This window comes from Pseudopodoces humilis, chromosome 4, assembly GCF_049639895.1.
Source record: "Pseudopodoces humilis isolate 2021_Gansu_Grassland_sample_001 chromosome 4, ASM4963989v1, whole genome shotgun sequence".
Classification (NCBI taxonomy): Eukaryota; Metazoa; Chordata; class Aves; order Passeriformes; family Paridae; genus Pseudopodoces; species Pseudopodoces humilis.
Genome location: NC_142203.1, coordinates 56,453,595 through 56,469,937, shown reverse-complemented (window position 1 = coordinate 56,469,937; position 16,343 = coordinate 56,453,595). Strand labels below are relative to the sequence as shown.

Sequence of the window (16,343 nt, the reverse complement as noted above, 5' to 3'; positions counted from 1 at the left end):
AGATAGTTATATCTTGTCAGTGCAAAAAGTCCTTTGTAATTGTGCTCCAGTGAGCTGTAGTTTCAGCAGACTTTGGCTAGGCTGTTATTTTTGATGGCTAAAACTGTAAGTGAAACAGCACCTTACATTCCTAATATTAACAACTATGGGACATTCGCTATCTGAGCAACAGCTACTATACATTCTCTTACCCATCTATTACTCTGCTGCATTAATAAATGCATTAGGCAATTTGCAGTAAATATTTCCAAATAATATCTTTGCATTAAAAAAGTTGTGATAATTCACGTAAAAAAACTGCCCTGAAGCGTTCATGATGGAGGGCATCAGTTGCAGAGAGCTATTCGCATTATGATAAGGATACATTATTTGGTATTCAACAGGAATGATCAATCATTTGCAATAGATTAAAAAAAAAAAAAAAAGGTAGTAATTTTATTATAACTCCAGTGCTGGGCACCAGTGCAGGGCACTGTAGTGAGAAATTCTAAATCTTAGTGTCAAGTGTCTTGCTTGGCCTTAGTCCAAACCTGAGTCATTTGAAGAAAATGGCTCTTCTGAACAAGAAGAAATAGAAGTGATTTAATGTTTTGGGAAATATCTATACATACACACATGTAGTCCCCAAAGTAGGACTGTATGCCCCTGAAGATGAAGAAAAGTAAAGAAACTGTAAGTGAATATTATTATCCTAGTAGGAAAACATGCTTATTTTCTGTATCTGGACACAAGCTAGATACTTGAACATACAATTCCCATGTACAGACAAGAAATTTAAAATAAATAACAGTATTGTTAAACACAGTGGACTTTTATAAAAATGTTTTGTTGCTAAAGATTAAACTCTTCATTGCAAAGCCCTATAAGAAACTAGATAAAGCAAACAATGATCCTGAACAGGAAATATCAATTTGAGTTACTTTCAAGGACTGGTAGGGGTGTAAAGGACTTTTCTCATCTAGTCATATGTTAAAATCAGGGACGGGTCAATAGTTACATGACATACCATTTTCCCTTGGCTCATATAACAGGGCATTTCTTAGCATTTTGCCAATTTCTCAGTAAATATTATCATCATAAAACACTATTCCATCTTAGTTGGTGGCAGTCCCAGTAGTGTAGCCAGGGATTAAATTAGCGTGAAAACAAAACTACCTCTGTCCTTAGACTGGTCTCTGCTGAGCACAATTAAGGAGCATAAGGTGAGCAGCATGTACAAATCCACCCTGCTGTCACTTCATGTCCTGTGTTGTGGCTGAGCAGAACTCCAGGCTCCAGGACTGTTTAAGTGGCATATTGCATACACAATAGGTATCAAATGCCCATTTCAAACAATCCAGGAAATTAAACAGAAAGTCACTGTTTCTGTTTGGATCACAACAGTACTGCTGCAATGCAAACCCAGCCGATCCCAAAGCCTTGTGACCTATGCACTGCCTGCTTTTCAAACATGTATTTGTACATGATTCTGTCAGTCAACACGCATTTCCAGCGCCTTTGTATTGCACTGACAGTGTTGAAATACTTGGAAGAGAAAGTACAGCAACGTTCCAGGGTTTACGTGAAACATTGTGACAATATGCGCGGCATTATTTTAATTGTCGTTGTTTGCATCCAAGTTTAATGTAGCCAAACCCAAACACCAAAGCGTGGGTGGAGGCTGTCGGTTTTCCCCTTGGGTGTGTTCGTTCCCTCGGACCCTTGGTAACTCCGAGTCAGGCAGCACAAGGTGGGGGAGCAGGGGTGGGATGGCCACGAAGACGCGACGGCCAGCGCCTGACAGCGTGAGCCGGCGCCTCAGCGCTTTCTACAAAGGGTGTGCAACCATTGAATTAGGAAGCTGAGCTGCTAACGAGGAAACTTCTATCATTCAGGACTGAATTTGCCTGTGCGACTGACGCTCCCCTGCCGAAGACAAACTAGGACAGGCCCCACGCCGGGCGGCAGCGGGAGAAGCCATTCCGTGGCGGCGACACACGGGCCACGCCCGGCGCCGCTCCCACCTCCCCCCGGCCCGCGCCTGCCCCAACCCCGCGCCAGCGCCCCCCGCCCCGCCTCGCCTCGCCCTGTTCCTGCACAGCCCGCCCCCGCCGGGCCCCATTGGCCGCAGCGCCCGTCCCTCACGGCCTTCCCCCTGCTCGGCCCCCCGCCCGGCGCTGCCCGCCCGTCCCCCCCCCCGCCCGGCCCAGCCAGAGCGGGCGCGCCCGCCGCGCCTGCCTGCTCCTGCTCCCGCCTGATCTCGCTCTCGCCTGCCCGCCTCCGCCAGGTCTCGGCCCGGGCCCTGCTCCCGCTCCGCCCCCCGTGCCGCTGCAGTGCCTCCCCCGCCTGGCCAGCGGTGCGCGGCGCCGGCAGCAGCAGGGGCGCGGCGGCTTCGCCCGCGGCCACCTCCCCTTCCCCCCGCCGCGTGTCTGCCTGGGGTGTTCATTCCCCCTCCCCACATCTCCGCCGCCTCCCCGGGCCCCCCGCTGCCGAGGCCGGGGAGGGGGGCGGGAGACTGAAGCCGCGAGAAAGGGGGAAGTGTTCCAGAGGAGGCGGGGAGCGAGGGCGGCGGCGGGCAGGTGAGGCAGGCGGCCATCCCGCTTCCCTTCTGCCCTAAGCGGTGGCGGCCGCTGTCGGGCAGTGCGAGCCCGGGCGCGGAGCCGGGGGGGAGCGGCGGTGCCCATCGCGCCGGGGGGGCGGGCGAGGGGCGGCGGCGGCGGGCGGGCCGGTCCAGGCCGGGCCGCGCTGGGTGGTCGGGGGCGCTGCGGGGTCGCCGCCGGGGCGGGCCGGCGCCCCTCCGGGCCCCCCGCGGGGCAGACCCCGGCAGAGGCCGGGAGGAGCCCGGCTGCTCTGGTGCCCTCTCCCCGTACGCACGAACTCCCCCGTCCTTGGCGAAAGCTGCTAACATTCCTTCTCCTTCTCCCCCCATTCTCTGCCCTCTGCCTCACTGAAGAAGAAAATTCGATTGGATATTACTTCAGGTCGGAAGAAAGTCCTGCCTGCTGGATCTGGTTTAGACGACGCCCCGACAGCTAAGGTAAATAGGGAAGGCTTGGGATCAGCAGCAACAAAAACAACAGAAAAGTCCTTCCTCTGGGAAGGGGGTGGAGAAAAAAAAAAAAATCAAGGAGTTAAGGCTTCGTTCTATATCCTGTTTTTGGCCTTTATATTTTGTCTCTGTTTTCCGCCTTGGCCTGCACAGTTTAGCTGCTCATTGTGTTTCTCCCCGTCTCGCCTGGACGTGTGTACCGAGGCGCTGGTTTCATGGAGGCAGGGAAAGAGTCTGTGAGACCGAAAGTTTTTAATCTCATCGGACACAGAAGTTTCTTTGTTCGGTCCGAGAAGGCACTGAGCTGAAGCTGCTCGACTGCGTAACTGCTGCTTCAGCTCCCTCCCTTCCAAAACGTTTGGTAACCCTGCCGGTACAATTAATTTATCGGGAAATGAGAAAATCATGAAGGAGGTAAAATATTTTATTTAATCAAAAGATCTTGCGGCTTCGTTCTTATGTCTACCTTGTTTTCTGGAATATCAGTTAATGTCTGGCCGGATTTCTTCAGGATTGCTATTAAGTTTCTGTATGAAAATATGCCCTCCTGGTCATCTGTAAATTGTCGCAGTTTTTCCACCTTCGATTGCTGCAGTCACCCGTCTTCTTCCCCTTTACCGTCTCTGTTCTCAAAGCGACAAGTTGGACTGCTTGTTTTTCAGCTTGTATAGCGGAGGTCTGTCCTGCATTTTGATTCTTGCAAAGTTCATCTTAAGAACCTTAATTTAAAGTAAAGTACAGAACAGAAGCAAAGCAGCTAGCTAGTTAGTTGTCTGACTTCTTTAAAGTGGATGCAGTTGAAGATGTTAATGTAGCCTTGTTTTTGATGACCACTTTCCCCTTTCCAATTTTTGAAAGAACTCCTTTTTGAAGCAGTTGAAGGGGAAACTAAATGTGAAGTTTTGGTGTAAAATTTTGTACCTCTGGTGCTTGTAGTGCCATCTAAATAGAGGCATGTTTATTTCACATTCATCACAGAGAGAATTACAGGTAAGTTCTTTCGTGAAGGCAAGGAGTTTCTCATATTGTGAATGTTCAGAATGAGGCAGAAACCATAGCTCTGGAATGTTGGTTCCTTTTTGTCAAACTTGGAAGCAACATGTTAGTCTGATAGATGTGTATGCTTCAGTCTTGCCAGTGTCTGACATGTATTGGTATTTGGGAGTCTTGGACAAAGTAATTTCTGTGCAAAAGTTTTAATGCTCCTAAACAGGTAGTTCTTTAACATCATGGAGTAATTTAGAGCTTTAAGAAAAAATAATCCAACTCTTCTGTTTGATGTAATGTAAGGAGAAGTATTAACATATAAATACCTAAAGTGGGTTCAGTGGCCGGTAACAAATGAATAATTTGGCTTGCAGTTTATAGACTTACCTTTCCAGGCAGCAGTAAGAGTTATTCTTAGGCATTAGAAAGATCTGGACAAAAGAAATGGCAGTGAACTTTGCTTTCCTTATGTGGCTGATGCTTGGCAGAAAGGCTGAATAATCATTTTACAAAGAACCATCCCTTTCCAGAGCAGTGTTTCAGTCCCAATAATGACTGAGATTCTTGGGAGGAGGATGAGGAGTTGTAGCCGTGCATGACAAATTTAGTTGTAAACCAGTATGTTCATAATCAAGGCAATTTTGTTTCTTTTCAGGCCTTTTGTGTTTCTCATGATGCACTTGATATTTTTCAATGCCATGTAGAAGAATAGTGCCTTGTAGTGGAGGCACAACTTTCTACGCTGATGTTTTGTCACCATGGTAGCTATGGATAAGGCCCTTTTTAATGATGAAAGTGTAATTCAGTACTCCTTACAGCTCATGGTTATATCATTGAATGCCATTCATGTTATTAACATAGTTTGGGAGTAACATGAAGGGATGTATTCTTTCTTGAGATCGACGATCACAACTAAAAATCAGTCATATTTAAACATCAGTCATATCAGACATTGATATTCTTATTATGAAGAAAATTATTTAACTTTACCCATGGTAGCTCATGTGCTTGAAACAGCACTTTTATAGCTAGGTGTTGATGGCTTGGGGAAACGTTCTTTTGACCTGGCTGGTTCTTACTCCTGAATTAAATTAAGCAGGAGTAAACATCACTAATTTTAAGAAGGTATGTTTGCAATAAGAAGAGCTAGAAGTTGCAGTATATGGCAAAATATGGAACATGATTACCATTAAGATGATTATTATATTAATGAATTATTAATTGATCTGTCTTATATATAAGCTGAACAGTAGGTAATGATTAGTGTAAATATAAAGCTCTGTTAAGGTATCAATTTGCACATCTTGTTCATATAGAGTGGGTGAGGGGGCTCTGTGGAGTAAATATTAATGATTGATAGTTTCTTAGTGTATTAAGCTGGTGGTCTCAGAAAACAGTGTTATGATTTGTTCTTGGTGAATTAGTTGAGAGCCTGTAGTCCCAGGCATTAAGAGCCATGCTTGGAAGATCAAAGCTAAGGAAAGGCTTGCACATGTGTAACATACATTATACCTCACATGTTAGCAGTAGGTTCTAGAAATAGAAGTGGATCGGGGCAAATTCCTCAGCTCAGCTTTCCTGTGTTTCTGTAATGAATCACTGTCTGTCTGCTCTGCATTCTTACTTTGTTTTTGTCCTTCCTGCTCCTAAGCAAAAAGGAAAATGTTTTCAGGAAAATGTTATGTAAAGATCAAATAGTTGACATGTTGTATCTTCAGGAGATTCTCCCTATAGAGTAACTTGATCTGCTGAAGAAGTGCCTGACATTTAATCCACATAGAGGAATTAGAAATCTAACCTTTTCCAAATGAGTTGCTGGTTGAGTTGGCGGAAGAGTTACTTGTACAGATATGAAAATAGTAGACAGTATTCCTATGTGAGCATGCAAATGCTCACGGTGACATTTGGAATAGATTGTTAAATGAAGATTATCTGGAAAATGGAAGATTTATAAACATTGCTATTTTACCTTGTCAGCTTTTGAGAAGGACACTTCTCATATCAGAATGAAAACATTGAAGGTAGTTTGAGTACCAAATAGTCTATTTTTGACATGGGTATGAGATTGTTTTTCAGATTTTTTTTGTTGTAAAAGGGTTAATTAACTGAAATACAGCTTTCACATTGAACTAAGAATACAGTGTTTGAGTGTTGAGTCAAATCTTAAAAATGTAAGGTTTCAAAGTAAGGATGGTGATTTAGGAGAGATTTATGTATCTCCCATCTAATTAAAATGGAAAAAATTGTTATGCTGGAATCAATAGTATTTTTCTTATGTAGTAATCTCAGGATAATTGAGCTTTTTCTGCTGCCTTGCCTTCATTGTTGCCAGATGAAAAATTGTTTGCACCTGGTGGGCTAATACAATGCTTATTCTCCAAAAACCATTGGCCTATGGAACTGCACAATGCTTATTCTTTAGGAAGAACTGGAAAGCAACCAGCCCAGTTGTGCCAACTTTTACAAGTTCCCAAGCAGTCAGCTATGACTTTGGGGTTGCTGGCCACCAGCAACCACCAGAGAGACCCCCAGGACAGAGGAACGCATGCAGAAAGGGGAGGGAAAATATGTTATTGATTTTGGGAAAATGGTTATCATTAGTATGTTTATTCCAGGAAATCAATGAATATGTATGTAAAATATAGTATTTCAGGAGCTTTTTCTGTACTCATCATGCATGGTATTTTGGAGGAGATAGCCTCTTGTGCATCCTGCCACATAAAGAATGCCTACTTCTTAATGCTACATTGGTGATAAGGAGTTTTTTATTTTTACCAATTTTTGGTAACAGTTTTGGTGACCTAGATGGGACCTAGTCCTGAAATTCAGTGGATTCAAAGGAACATCATTAGTTCTTTTTAAGATACTTATATCTCTTATGCTTAAATTTCAGTACAGGTGTTTGAATTATTACTCATTGTACTTTCCTTAAAGGGGGTACAGAAGCATGATATTTCAACACTAGATTGCAATTATACCTTCAAAAATACATTGTGACTTCACATAATTGAGAAGTAAAACTGAACAAACGTGTTCCTTTGGTCTAAATGAAACCAAACTGAAGTGTACTTACATTGGAGAACACCAGCATTGCAGCTGTCCTGCCTAGGTTAAAAAGTTAAAAGTTTAAAAGTAAAAGTTCAAGTTAAAAAATAGATTAGTTTCTTTTGGTTCTTGCAAGGAATTTGTAGATACTTGACAGTAAGCAATCACTATGCACAGGAATAAACAGTGACAATTAAGCAGAGTCTGAGGACACTCTGAACAGTCTTGGCTATTGTAGAGGTCCTGGTAGTTCTATAATCTCAGAAAGTAACCAAGCCTTATAAGGCTCAATCTTATTACATAAGATGTTTTGCATAGGTTGAGGTATAATTGTCTTGCTGTGAGCTCCTAGTGCTCAAGGGCTACTTCTTGTGTCAGTTGTCTGGGGCCAGCTTAAAGAGTGAAAGAAGCTCAGAGGTGGTTTGAAGTATAAGTAAAAATTATAAATACTTAGAGTGAAACATTTATAATTTAAGTGTTTGTTTGGAATTGGTGGTATTTTCCTGCAAAGTGGTCAGGGCTCTATTCTTCTTTCCGGGGAAAACACCAATCCCAATAAATAAATAAATTCAAAATATTTTAAGTTCTGGTATTGTGTCAAAGGTAGATGCAGAAGGATGGTCTTGTTGTTTTTTTTTCAAGTAATGTGCTTTGAGTTTCACTGCTGCCTTTGGAGTCTTCTCACCAGTTTTCAACTCTTCAGTTTGCTTGAGAAGTTCTGTAGCAACTGCATAAGGGGTTCCATCTTCCCACACAGTTAAGGAAGAGAAGTTTCATGTTCTTCCTTTGTCGTCTGTCCCACGATGTGGGGTATGTGATTAGTACATTTGCAGAAATTATTTCTTCAGCATTCTTTGCCCTCCTCGTCCTTGGAGTTTTTCAGTACATATCTTCCAAACCTTCTAAGTTTTAAGAAGCAGAAGAGACGGTATAGGTGCTTTATGCTACATCAGTGTATTTACAGAAACATCTGAAATGCAGTGCCAGATGACTGAATGTCATACACAGGTTTGGTCATCCAGAATGACTGTAGATATCTTTGTGTTTGAATGCTAGCAAGTGTTTCCAGGCTTGTCTAGAAGACTTGTGATGGACTGCTAAGGTTTGAGAGCTGCTGCTTTTTTCCCATGTGGCTGTTGTCTTCCTGGCATTACTCTACCAGAGGGGAGAAATAATAGTTTAGAAGATCAATCAATTTATCAGCAATTTGATCAAGTTATGCAGATCTTTTGTTTTACAAGTAACCCTGAAGATAACACAGATTTTTATATTTAAAACTGGGTATCGGAGAACATTTATTATTGGGAATTACAGGGTTTTTTTTGTCTGTGGAAAGATGTTGCTTAAAAATCTGTATGTGCTTGTGCACGCTTGTGGTTAAAACAACAAAAAGCTTGGCTGCAGTTATATTTATAAGACTGAGGCCTGTATTTTCAGTAAAATTAAACTGAAGTGTGTCAGTATAGCAGTCTAAATCTTTTGTGACTTAAATGCTTTGTAAATGCTTGCTTTCCATGCTTATGCTACTGAGTGTGATATTTATGAAAGATATTTAGATGTTTAATTTACTTAGGTTCCACTTTGGCCTTTGAGTTGGGTCTACTTGAAGGGATCAGTGAATGTGCAGAGAGCAGATAATGTTCACTGATCTGCTGCTGCTGGTATGTTAGCTTGCTGTGGCATGTTAGTCTGTGGTGGCCTGGAATGTGAGGTTGGTAGTTAGCTCCTTTTTGAAGAACATACTCATTTTGGGTTACTTCTGGTCACAAAATCATATATGGTGCTAACCCTGGAGCTCTGTTGGTTATTTAATTTCTGAGCTGCTCTATATTTTTGGGGGATTGGCAGTAAAATTCATCACTGAGGGAGAAAATTCAGAAGTTCACTTCTTCATTCATACCTATTCAGTCTTTTATACCATTTGTGTCTGCTATGCTGTAGTAAACTTACACAAGGTGATTTATTCCAAGTATTTAATGAGTTCTTTAAACCTCTTGGTGGAATTACAAGCAAAGGGAATTGAGTGTGCAGTGCTAGAAAACAGTATTTGGAACAAACCTACAATTTTACTTGTGAATTTTGTCAGGTCACAGTTGTTGGTTCACATATGGGTGCTGGAAAATTATTAAAAACAAGGTAACCTAAGGAAGAAGTGGTGGAAAAGGATGGATACAGACATATTTAACCATCTTCTCAGAATATGACAGGGAGGGGAATCAGTTGGAACTCAGAATTTGTCAATCCATCTGGATCTGATCCTGATGAATAAGATCAGAAACATTGATAAGGGGGAAAAGAAATTCTGAGCTTCACTATTTTACTATAATATTGTTTATCTATAGTGGATCTTATTTGTGGGTTTTAGGAGAGTTTTGTTTTCCTGAACAACGTTTTTTGAAGGTGTGGGCTTTCTGTGGCTATTAGACAATCCTGTTCTTTCAGTGTGTTATTTTTGATTTAGATGTTAAGGCTTTGGGTCTGGTACTAGGTATTTCATCTAACTAAATGAAAATGTAAGTAATACAAGTACTAGAAAAGCAAGATATACTTAAAATAGATTTTAATAGAGTTGAAGTGAATTTACTCTTTCATTTGTATTTATCTGAGTGAGTTCATCAATTTTTCAGGGACCGTTTATTTTGTTTTGTTTCATTGAAACAAAGCAGAAGAAATGCTGAGGCTGCTGGCATTCTGTGGTTCTTACTAGAAAAAGACAGTAAAGCATGCAGACATTTCTGTGTGAAGTTGTGGGATCTGTTGGAGCTGTATTGTCAACATTTCAAATATCCTGTATTCTTCTGTGACATCAGTCTTGCAGCAGAATGTGGTGAGGTGTCAAGGGAAGGATTAAGGCCTTAATCTTTCAATGGGGCAGGTTTGAAGAAAGTGTTACAGAGTGGGAGAGAAACATGTCATTAATCGATATTTTTCTCTTACCCTCTTTCTTACTTTGCTTCTCCCTTCCCTTTGTTAGTTTACATAAACTAACCAATGAAAAACAGACAAATTGTTCCTTAACCTTTTAGAAACAGTACTTTCTCTTATCTGTGGAGGGAGTTCTTCCTTTTTTCCACTGAATTTAAAGTAGTATTATATATATGTAATATATATACAAAATATATTTTCTCATTTTAGATTTGTAGCCCGCACATCCTTCCACTGGTGTTAAATCTTGACCAAATTTTAAACTGCAGCTTCAAAACATGAAATATCTGCAGAGGATAACTTTCCCTCAAATGTTACTCATTTCTGCCCAATTTTGTATTAACTTGGTTTTAATCTTTGAGAAGTCTAAAGTACGCATTGGGCAATTCAAATTAATTGAAATTACAGCTATGAAATGCTCTGGAATTCCTGCATTGTGCTTTTCAGTCACTTTTTCCTATTCTGAGAAAAGAGGGTGACATGTTAATAACAAATAAGCATGGCAGTGTCCCACTTTTTACTTCAGTAGTGTCAGGGTAGTATTGTACCTCTTTTTTTTCTCATGCTGGAAAGCATGGGGTGTCAGAAGTGAAGTAATACTTTAAGTTGGGTTATTATTAAAATCAACTTTGAATTCAGTTTTGAGGCTGTAATTAGCATTTTGATCAGAAAGAAGACTCTTGAGTTCATCTTAAATCTGTGAGGTGAAAAACTTGGTTTTGGCTTCTGATAGTGAATTATTATCCCTATTGAAAACAACACTTCTAAGAGCAAGTGTACTTAAATATAATTGTCTAAATTCTAAGTTATTAGTAAAAGTTTTATTGTAAGCAGTACACTCTTGTTCTTACCTGTCTAAAGAGGAAAAAATACTTTAGAAACCATTCAGTAGTAGCCTTCTGCTAATTTTTTTGTATTAGTTGCTTATGTGATATGCAAAATGCCTGATAGAGTAAAATAAAAATAACATAACAGCTCTCTTTTCTTTAATCATCATCCATTCACTTAGAGGAACACAACACTGAGTAAAGGAAAAAATAATTTAGTACAAAAATACTAAGTTAAATGTTTCATCGCTGTGTTGGGAGTGAAAAGAGATTATAAGTTGGCAAAAATCAAACATGCATTGTGAGAGAAAAGCTGAGTAAATAGAGGACAAGAATAACAGTGCTTACCCACATGGAAGATGTGAAAAGATTTGTAGTTACAAAGAACCACAGCCACTGCAGAGAGGAGTAATTCTTCTGCATCACTGTTGCGAACAGCTAATTGTAATGCATTGGCATCTATGTATCAATTTTAAAATTAATGAAAAAAAAACCCAATAGAGGTAAGTAGCCTCAGGAGCTATGAATATTTGTCCAGGACAGTAACTCTTAAAACTGCTGAGAATAATGATGAGATAATATGTAGTATAATTATTGTATAAACCAGAGGGACAAGATTCTTAGAGTCTGAAAAATACAGCCTTATTCTGTTTTGGTGTTTGAACCTTTGCATTTTTTAAAAATAGTGGCTATGCCTTATTTTAGCCATTCCTTACTGTAGTTGAAAAGGTGTATAAAAGTGAAACTATTTTTAAAGCTGTATTATGCATAAAGGCTTCTGCTTTTAGTGCTGCATTTTATACTAAACATGTAAGAATAAAAACTAGACTGGCTTGAAGTGGATAACACTTAGAAGACAGACAGAAGCGTTTAAAGGAGGAGGAATTATAAAGTAAAATGTAAGTCCAGTTCTATATACTATTTCTCTTCAACTAGTAGCTTGCAGTAGGACACTGCATGAGGTGTTGGGGTGCATATTTATTTGTGGTTTTTGGTAGGATATATTTTTTTTAAATTTGCCAAATTCAAAATGGGAAATGAATATACATACCTGCATGTACTTCCTTTGAACTCTGATCTATGAATGTGCTTCCATTTCTCTTCCTGTTACCATAGATTGAATTATGTAACCTGTCTGGATTTGTTTTTCTGGGCAGTTACTAGCTAGAAGGTTTTGAGTGTGGTTCTTCCTTCCACTCCTGTGTACCCAACATCTGCTTACTTTGTATCTAGGTGTTCTGCCCCTGCTGTGTTATTCTGACCTCTGTTGTTTGATCCGTCCTAGCTTTAGGTAGGAATTCTGGCTATTCCATTTTTGAGGGAGACTGCATGTAAAGCAAGGCATCAGGGACTGGGGTTTTTTAATGTGTAGACCATACAATTTAGTAAGCATTTAAATATCCAGTAATCTTCTGATAATAGTTTCTTTTTAAAATTATTTTCTCCCCTTTCTGGTTTCTGTGCTGACCTATTTTTTGTTGCAGATCACCTGAATTTATCTCGAGGCAATTATGTGCAGAGTCTGATTAATAGATGAGAACTTTTATTTTATAGTGAGCTACTGCATATTTACAGCAGTGCAGCTTGCTTGTCAAAAACCTTTGGTGTCTGCTGCAGATGGCTGCATAGTCTTAAGGAGTGGCTTCCTGGCTGCATTGTACATGAAGTGCCAAACACTGAGAGCAGTTTTGTTCTGGAATGCCAAAATACATTAAATCCATTCAGGAAGCAACATATGTCAAATGAATAAAAATACCATATTTATGTGAAACAGAATGTGGCAATTATGTTTTTCAAACTTATTTTATTTCCTGAGTTAAGGGCTTAAAAAGGGCTTTTTGTATTGAGGATGGTATTAAATACCAATTGCTGACTTACACTATTAGCATTTTCACTATTGTTTGTTTCCCCATCCCTTATTTTTTCTTGGTTTTACATATTCCATAGATGGAAGTTAGAACCAGGAGTCTATCAATAAGAATGAAGAAATAGGAAAATTATTATTATGTTTTCCTCCTTGGATATCTAAGCCTGTGCACAGTATGCAGGTTTTTGGTGGCTGATTTGGTATTTTTAATTAATTGGAGTTTTTTTGGGTTCTTTTTGTTTGTTTTTTTGTTTTCTTGGTTTTTTTTGAAGGCTAGTAGTGTATGTGTTTCTTTACAGCATTGAGAGAAATATGTAACTGCTTGATACTGCAGGTAGAAAACCATGGTTGATAAAAACAAGCAGTGAAGGATTTTTCTTCTGCTCAGATCTTTCTTCTCTGATTTCAACAAGTTCTTAAGACAAGGAGTAAGAACATTTGCAACAAATAGCTCCAGATCTTGGAGGGTTTTATTATTAAAAAGGCAGAAGCCCAAGGCCATGTGTTTTTTTGCTTGTTATTCCATGTTGGCAAAGTAAGTGGTATTTACTTTAATTTCTCCTAGTTAGAAGGCAAAGATATTGAAGAGTCCATAGACAGAAAAATACGTGTATCTCTGAAAGCTGTAATTTCATCTGATTAGTTTCTGACTAATATATTGCATAATTTTTACCAATCTGAAATAATTTAAAATGTAATTTAAATTAAAATAATAAAATAAATAAACAAAATAAAAATAATTTAAAACCCTAAAAAATAATTTATTAAAATAAATAAAATTATTTATAAAAAATAATTTAAGCCAGAGGAACAAAGTATGTTTCTTTTTAAAGCAATTTTGCTTGTTCTTTCTGAATGTCATTTTTCTCTTGTTTTTTCTTTCTGTTCAGTCCCTGTGATTAGAAATGGAGTTAAAGATTAACTTCAGTAAATTAACTTACATAACATCCTAATTGCTGTTCAGTCTTGTGTAAGAAATGAGTGGTTCTTAGAAGAGAGGGCAAATATTTTACTTCCATAGCTGTGGAATGCATGGATTTATTTAAAACAAGCATTTAATAATAAAGTAGCTTCATGTGAAGCAGAATCTGTAGCAGAGGCCATAACTGCTATAATTTTTGTAGCTTTTGGGGTGATTGTGAGAGATTAGTTGTAAAGCAGGTCTGGAAACTTCATGCATTCCTGTCTCTTGAATTGAAAAAGGAGGTGCTGCTGTGTTTGTTTTCTGTTTGAAATTCCATTCCCTGAGATTTTTAGCTGTCCCATGATAATGGTACCACCATTTAAAGATTTGCTTGTCTGCTAAGAGGTGAGACAAATCCTGGAGCTGCCTGTTTGTATCTTGGTCAGCTCAGGGTTATTGTTTTCTTTTGTATTTATTCTGGCAGTCCAGCTGCCTTCCCTGATTGTGATGTGTGTTAGTTTGATTGGTCTCAGCCTTCTTTGGGATAGTTATAAGAAAATCTATAGACATATGTTCAGTATACAGCAGCTTTCCTCTTCCTCTGCCTTTCTTCTTCTTTGAAGTGCGGCGTTTATCTTCATTCTAGTCACCAAATTTTGTGTTTCATGGAATAGTGGTCCTGCTAGCCACAGAGAGGCCTGACTTGTTCAAGCACAGTTAATTCCAGTGTTTCTGCTCATCTCCCAGTTATCAATGGCTGCAGGAGTGGTCTATAGTTACTGAATTTTAGGAAGTACCAGCAGTAGTAACACAAAGAAATGTTGTCTCAGGTCTATGTTTTCCTTTAGTTCTTTAGTGTACCTGAAATGTGTTTCAGGTGTGTAGGCAGTTATCTGTGGGTGTCCCTCTCCTCCCTGCACCTTAGACCTATCTGTTAATGCTGTTGAGTCTGGCCTGGTTTGCTGACATTTTAGTTGTGAAATTCCAAGTTAAATCTTGCTTGCACTTTAGCCCTTGTCATCATGAGTAGCAGGAATTTATTTTCAAACAGACTTCGAAATTAGTTCACACACCTGTGTTCAAGTTGGACTTGCTGCTATCATAGTGTTAATGCAGTTGTTCAGAAAACATAAGCTTGATACAAAATTTGAGTTTTGGCTTTTGGAACATGTAAATGTTGCAGATTGCAGTGTACTTACAAGAGTTATACTGTATTTTCTTTTCTTACTCTTTAACCAACTGCAACTGCCATCGAAGCACTTTCATAGACAAATAATGGTGTGGAATCTACAGGGGTTTTTTTCCCTTTGCATTTATTCCAAAATTTTTTCCAAGATTTTTCTATACTGTTGTTTGTAAATACCTGTTTTATACTTCTCCATTAAAGAGTTGTTTCATCATTGGTTGTTTTGTTTATTTTTAAGGTACTTTGTAACTTAATTTTACTCTATGATTGAATTAACCACAATGTATAACTAATGTGACTTTTAAAAGCATATTGATTGTTACATTTTGTTTCATCCTTTCTCCTTTGTGTCTCTTAACACCTTGGTAATGTTGATTTGAGAGCAAACTAGCAGACAGCATCATGGAAGAATTCTTTTTAATATAAAAAAAACTGTTTCTAATTCTTCTTATCAAGATTTACTGATAACTGTTTTTGAGGTGCATGGTGTGGGTGTTTCTAAGTTAATCAGTTAGTAGTAGGGGCTGTAGAAGAGGAATTTAGATGAGAAATGTGGGTGCAGTAGAGACTGGTTGAATGCATACCAGCTACTATCCTTGCTTTACACCCAAACATCTGAAGGTTAATAGGAAATGTGTTATTTCATGGGCTTGATTTAGGACAAATCACCTTTACTGTCAAGATTGGAAATAGGTTGCATTCTGCTCTAAGTCATGGGCATCACAGACTATAAAGTGGCAGCTTTCTGATGCTCTTGGAAGCTTGAACTGCATTTTGTCTGTCTTTACTACATTTTAAGAACAATGGGACACATGAAAGATACATCTAGATCAGTGGCACTGTTGTGTATATAAATACAAATTTTTATAAATCTATCCAGTGTATCTATTTATGGTTTGAATTACAGGTTGATATTAATTGAATGTTTTTCTAAATGTTTTTGTAACCTTAATATTAGGGCAAAGTGAGCAACTGAGACTCTGAATAGTGCTTCTTTACAAAGCAACTGCCTGTACTGGTCACTTTGGAATTTATAAAGGTTTTTTTCTTTGGTTAAAAGAAAGTAAATGTATGTAAATTTCATATGTACCATGTTGGGGTTGATGGTCTGTATACTTTTATGTGCTTTATTCTCATTCCCTCAAGTCTCTTATGAATTTAAAACATTAGGTAGGCAGGTAATAGACTTTTTGGTACAAAAACATGCACAGCACTTGCTGAGCAACAGTGTCTTGAAGTTCAGACCACATCCTGTGAATATTTCTTTCAGTTTTGTAGAGTAAAACTGGCTGGTACAGTCAGTGTCTGGACCAAACTGGTCACTTGATTCACTGAGCATCCTTGCTTCTTCTTGGCTGCCTGTAGATATTTATCACGGTTAATTTTTTTTTCATTTTTATAATTCTTCCCTCCTGCCCCCCCTCTCCCCCTCACCAGAACTATGAATCCAAGGTGGATTAAATTGTAAATGTGACACACATGAATGAATTTTGCCAACCTGTGCTATTGTGACTATTAAAATATGCTTTTATAAGTTTTTTGATACATCTTTTTTGTACTAAAAGAAAAATACC

At 39.1% G+C, this 16,343-nt stretch overlaps 1 protein-coding gene across 11 annotated transcripts in view; it reads left to right on the top strand.

Moving 5' to 3' along the window:
- Nucleotides 1-2,343: 2,343 nt before the first annotated feature.
- The window catches only part of ERBIN (erbb2 interacting protein), a 116,377-nt gene continuing 102,377 nt past the window's right edge, over nucleotides 2,344-16,343 (top strand). For 5 of the 11 annotated variants that reach the window (XM_088054011.1, XM_088054016.1, XM_088054015.1 and 2 more), the window contains exons 1-2: nucleotides 2,344-2,558; nucleotides 2,933-3,016. The gene's annotated coding sequence lies outside the window, so the exon portion shown is untranslated. Of the gene's footprint in view, nucleotides 2,559-2,890; nucleotides 3,017-16,343 lie in introns of those variants that run through there. The other 6 variants (XM_088054014.1, XM_014258856.2, XM_014258855.2 and 3 more) reach the window with 2 other exon arrangements.